Source organism: Nycticebus coucang, chromosome 1 (genome assembly GCF_027406575.1).
Source record: "Nycticebus coucang isolate mNycCou1 chromosome 1, mNycCou1.pri, whole genome shotgun sequence".
NCBI lineage: Eukaryota > Metazoa > Chordata > Mammalia > Primates > Lorisidae > Nycticebus > Nycticebus coucang.
In genome coordinates, this window is record NC_069780.1 from 65,425,043 (window position 1) to 65,431,508 (window position 6,466).

Below are 6,466 nucleotides of genomic sequence, written 5' to 3' on the forward strand. Positions count from 1 at the left end.
TGAGATTGTGTCTCCAAAAAAAAAAAAAAAAGTGTGGGAGGGCACTGTATGTTGTTGGGGATAGGGTACTATCAGGTACACAGAGCCATTTGGAGATAAAAAAAGAGAGGAAGCTGATGGATTAGACTACTTCAGAGCAATGAACAGTATAATCAGGAATGAAAAATTCAGATTGAACTAAACTAAAACTAAAGTTTCTCAGCTTTGGCCAAGTTGTTTTGAGCAAAACTGTTAAGGTCCTACGCAGTGTTTAACCTATCTTTGTAGGGGTGTCTCTAGATCTTTGCTAAGTGGTAATTGCTGGATCCTTGCAGGGGCTGTTGTGCAAAGTGACTGTGTCTCTGCTCTACCTATGGTTTAAGACAATCATCGATTTGCTATGCTATCTGGCAAGCATGACTTGTACCAGACACCCCTGGAAACAGAACTCAAGGATTTTTCTCTGTAGGACTACATCTTCCTTAGCATAAGGATCAGTACCTGTGCTTTATATAAAATGGAGTCCTTTCTCCCCCTGTTTTATTAAAGATCAATTTCATTCAGGAGTCTTTTCCACAGAGAAAGATATTTAGCGGTATCTTCATAGTTCACCACCTTCTTAAACTGAAATAATTTTCATAGATTGACAGGCACCACATGTACAGTAGGCCTAGTTCTTTATGTTGATCAGTCTGTTACATTCCCTTGGGAGGTCAACTTACAGAGGTTCTGCTGTAGTATAAAAATTCATGAACTTGGGAGGTGGAGCATGATGGTGGATAGGATGGATGTTTAGCCCAACTCCCCTTCATCATCAGGTGAGAGTGAGAGGGCTAAGTCTTTTCCCACGTGGAGTGCTGGTGTAGACAGGCAGCTAGGGGTGTGCAGCGAAATGGTGGATTTGTGGACTTAAAGTTAACCTGGAGCTGCGGAGTCTGCTAGAGAAATTTCAGTCCTTCTGTAGAAGTGGTGCCAGCTGTGGTGGCTGGAGGTGGTAGGTACCAGCTCCTCCCCCATGGAGAACTGCAGGTCCCAGTTCATGGGGAAACTAGGGGTTTTGTGGAAAGTTCGATGAAGTGTGGACTGCTGAGTGGAATTTGGTGACTGGAAAGGGATGCCGTTCGGGTGGCAGGGGGCTAGGCAGCCCACCTGTGGCTCAGTTGGTAAGGCACCGGCCCCATATACCGAGGGTGGCGGGTTCAAACCCGGCCCTGGCCAAACTGCAACCAAAAAAAATAGCCGGACATTGTGGCGGGCGCATGTAGTCCCAGCTACTCGGGAGGCTGAGGCAAGAGAATAGCTTCAGCCCAGGAGTTGGAGGTTGCTGTGAGCTGTGTGAGGCCATGGCACTCTACCGAGGGCCATAAAGTGAGACTGTGTCTCTACAAAAAAAAAAAAAAAAAAAAAGGAAATTAAGGGGAAAGGATCCCACCTAGGAAATGGACACATTCTGAAATGTCAGAAGTGGCGACTGCCACTCACACCTTTTCCCAGAACAGCAGATGTCAATGAGTGGACTATCCTTGCTGATGGGGAATATTGGTGTAGACTGGCAGTTCGGGGTGTGCAGCGAACTGGTGGATTGCTGGACTCAAAAATGTAATCCTGAGCCGTGGAGACTGATGGAAAAGTCTCGGCACTGCTGCTGAAGCAGAGGGTGCCAGTGGCAACCAGCCCCTCCCCAACAGAAGATTGCAATTCCCAGTTTGCGGGAAACTAGGAGCTGAGTGGAAAAGTTGGTGAAGCGTGGACTCCTGCCCCGAATTTATGCTGTCTGGAGCAGGACAGTTGAGGTTAGGTGGATGGTCAGGAAACAGAAATATTTTGAAACTTCAAAAATGGTGACTGCCACAGGCACCTCCTCCTATGGACCAGGTAAGATGGTAACCATGGTAACAGCATAAACTGTGAATCAGGTATAAGTCTGGGAACCACTCACACCACCACATGGTGTCCAGAAAGTATATTGCAATATAAATATATTCCTACTAAAGTTGACCCCTATGTCATATGTATAGTTGTATGTTTATATATATTTTATATATATATAAAATATTTTTGTGGTTGGTGCCTTTTTTTCTTCTCTTTTTTCATCCTTTTCTTTAGGAGTTATTGTTAAATTTTTCTTAATTAATACCATTATTTTTCTTTTCCTCTTCTTCCCTTCTTATGGTTGCTGAGCATGCTTACATTAGATTTTTAGAGTTTTTTGTTGGTGTTTTTTTTTATTATTTTATGATTATTATCATTTTTGCTGTTTTTTGTCTGTATGTTTATTTGTTTCTGATTGTCTGTGCATCTGTATGCTTGTGTGTCTGCTAGCTTTTTTGTCTGTTTATTCAACTGTTTGGTTTCAAAGTGTTTTATGTTTTGCTAAATCCTCGGGTTGACTATTTTCCCTAACTCCAATTTTCACATTCAACAAGAACAAGGGGAAATGGGGGATGACGGCTGACTAGAGCCAGCTTTCAACAGAAGCTCTAGTCCAAAGGGAGAGATAACGGCCAGAAAGAACTCAACAAAGCTGAAGGAGGGGAGCTAAGCTGTGAGAAGAGATAGATAATTGCACATCTTCCCTGCCAAGGCAAGCTTCAACTCCAAGGAAACAAATTTCAGGTACAGATCTCAACCCAAAGAAGATGTGTGTCTATCCCCTCCCCTAAGAGAGTTGCTTACTTGTGAGTGATGGGATCTCTACTAGTAAGCGATGAACTGAGGTTCTCCTCTCTCACCCCACTGGAGAGAATTGCTAGAAGCTGGAACTCCTTCTCCAGAGAGCCCCTGCTGTGAGCCCAGGAACTCTTTTGTCTGGCAGGAAGTTTGAAAAAATATTTTCCTTGCCACCTTGAACTTCCCCCCTGGCCTGGTGGTCTAAAAGTCCAACTCCTGCAGAGACCAGAATGTCTGCACTTCTTGGCTAGGACTGGGCATTGCATAGATGGAGGCAGTGCAGCTGTGCTGTATCTGTGAATCCAGTAACACTACAGAAAGACATAGAGGGAAAGGTGACTGACCTGGCCCTGAGAAAGTGTATCTCAGCAGTGGGCGGAGGCTTGGGTCTCTACACTACAGGTGGAGACTCAGGAACTGCTGGAGACACCTCCCACCCAATATCAGCATTAATAGAGTGATCCTGCTGAGGTCTAATTTTGGAGAGTCATCTCCCCAAATCTGGTTTTCCAGAGGGAACCAGACCTCACCCTATAGGGATACCAGAGATGCAGAACAGCGGCAACAAAGGTGCAGTGGCTGAGGGAGAAATTCTTTTGCTGTCTGGATATCCTCAGGTTTAGATTTAGCTCAGGTGGAAATTTCTCCAGCTGCCATTGAACACCTGAGGCAGGCAGGCTTCAGCTTCCACTGGTGGATGGTGGCAGAGGGTGGTAACCACGAGGACGAGGCAGTGACCTTACTTTGACTTTGGCAGGCACATAGCCCTGGCACATTGGCTTGTTGGACAGAACTGGGCCACAGAGACTGGGTTAACAGAGACTGCTGGTGGGGCTACCAAAGACTGGGGTTACCAGAGTCTGGTGGTGAAGAGTGAGCAAAGTGGGGAAAGAGGCATCAATCCCCTTGCTCCAAACCTATTGGACGGGCCTTTCTGACTCCTCGGAACACAGGAGGTACTCAAGCCACACTTGAGCTACCAGTAGATTCCTCATATATAGTTGCTGGAGACCTTTTGAACTCTCCAGCTAGAGGGTGGGTGCTGTTTGGGACAATTGGCTTGGAACTCTTGAACTGGACAAATCACCTGAGGACCCTCCAAGGCGGTACCCTGGTTTTGTTGTGGGAAGGTTTGATTTTCCTCTTCCAGGTATTACCTGTGGGGTATGGGATGTCCTAGTTGCTTGTATTTCTCCAAAGCTGAGACTGCAACCCAGAGTCACTGATTCACTAGGATTGGACAGAGATCAGCTGAATACAAGACAGAGCCACCTACCCCTACTACACCAAGCAGGCCTCGAGAGTCACAGACTGTAGTAATGTACAGGTCCTTTGCAACATTGTAGAGGAAAAGCTGCAGTCACCAGTCCAAGTTCCTTGGTGAAGGGCTGGTCAACCATAACCCCAGAAGTCTCCAATCCAATTCCACCTTACCTGCTCATCTAGCTAAATAGGGAAAAACAATCATGGGGTAGAATCAGTGGAAAAACTCTGGCAACATGAATAATCAGAACAGTTGAACTCCCCCAAGGAATGACAAACCAACCAAACCAGAGGATCCTATCCACAAACAGATGACTGAGATGTCAGAAATCGAATTAGAATTTGGATAGCAAATAAGATCAACAGAATGGAAGTAAGTTGGAGGTAGAAATTCTAGGAATAGTTCAAAAGATGTCTCAAGAATTTAATGAATTCAAAGACAAAATTACCAAAGATTTAGACACATTGAGAAAAGAAGTTGCAGTCTTCCAAGATATGAGAAATACAGAAGAATCCCTCAGTAACAGAATGGAGCAGGCAGAAGAAAGGATTTCTGACATCGAAGATAAAGCTTTTGAATGCTCCCAAATGCTCAAAGAGGAAGAGAAATGGAGAGCAAAAATGGATCATTCTTTCAGAGAGCTCTGGGATAATTCGAAGAAAACCAGTATTCACCTTATAGGGATCCGTGAAGGCGACAAAGTAGCTTCACAAGGCACAGAGGCTCTTCTTCATGAGATTATGAAAGAAAACTTTCCAGACATGCCAAGAGATTCTGAAATTTAGATAGCAGGCAGTTTCAGAACCCCAGCATGACTCAACCCGAATAAGACATCCCCCAGGCATATCACAATTAACTTCACTAAAGTTAATATGAAGGAGAAAACTCTGAAAGCAGCCAGACGTAAAAAAACCATAATCTACAAGGGGAAGAACATTAGAATGACTGCAGATCTCTCTGCTGAAACCTTTAAAGCCAGAAGAGGGTGATCATCAACTTTTAATCTCCTAAAACAAAATAACTTTCAACCCACAATTCTGTATCCAGATTTAGATACAGAAATCTAAACTGAGTTTCATTTATGATGGAGAAACTAAATACTTTAATGACATTCACATGTTGAAGAAATTTGCCATAACTAAACCAGCTCTCCAGGATATTTTCAGACCTATCCTCCATAATGACCAGCACAATCCTCCACCACAAAAATAACCTCACTCTGAAGCTTTTGATCAAATTCCAACTTCCATAGTGGCAAAAGGATTAAAAATGTCCACTGGTCTTTTGAAAAACTTGATACCCAAAATTCTACCAGGCTTATCAATATTCTCAATTAATGTGAATGGCTTAAATTGTCCTCTAAAGAGGCACAGGCTGGCTGACTGGATACAAAAACTCAGGCCAGATATCTGCTGCATACAAGAATCTCATCTTACCTTAAAAGATAAATACAGACTCAGGGTGAAGGGATAGTCATCTGTATTCCAGGCAAATGAAAAGCAGAAAAAAGCAGGTGTTGCAATTTTATTTGCAGATACAATAGGCTTTAAACCAACAAAAGTAAGAAAGAATAAGGATGGTCACTTCATATTTGTTAAGGACAATACTCAATATGATGAGATTTCAATTATTAATATTTATGCACCCAACAAAAATGGACCTTGATTTTTAAGAGAAACTCTAACAGACATGAGCAACTTGATTTCCTGCAGTTCCATAGTAGTTGGAGATTTTAACACCCCTTTAGCAGTGTTGGATAGACCCTCCAATAAGAAGCTAAGCAAAGAAATTTTAGATTTAAACTTAACCATTCAACATTTGGATTTAACAGACATCTACAGAACATTTCATCCTAACAAAACTGAATACACATTCTTCTCATCAGCCCATGGAACATACTCCAAAATTGATCACATCTTAGGTCACAAATCTAACCTCAGCAAATTTAAAACAATAGAAATTATTCCTACCGTCTTCTCAGACCATCGTGGAATAAAAGTGGAACTCAGTAACAACAGGAATCTGCATACTCATACAAAAACATGGAAGCTAAATAACCTTATGCTGACTGATAGCTGGGTCATAGATGAGATCAATAAGGAAATCACCAAATTTTTGGAACAAAACAATAATGAACACATGAATTATCAGAATCTTTGGGCTACTGCAAAGGCAGTCCTAAGAGGGAAATTTATAGCACTGCAAGCCTTCCTCCTAAAGAGAGGAAGTTAACAACCTAATGGGACATCTCAAGCAACTGGAAAAGGAAGAACATTCCAATCCCAAACCCAGCAGAAGAAAAAAAAATAACTAAAATTAGAGCAGAATTAAATGAAATTGAAAACAAAAGTATTATATCAACAGATCAATAAATAAAAAAGTTGGTTTTTTGAAAAGGTCAATAAAACAAATAAACCTTTGGCTAACCAAACCAGAAAAAAAAGACTAAAATCTCAAATTTCATCAACCAGAAATGGTAAAGACGAAATAACAACAGACTCCTCAGAAATAAAAAAAATCCTTGTTGAATATTACAAGAAACGTTATTCTCAG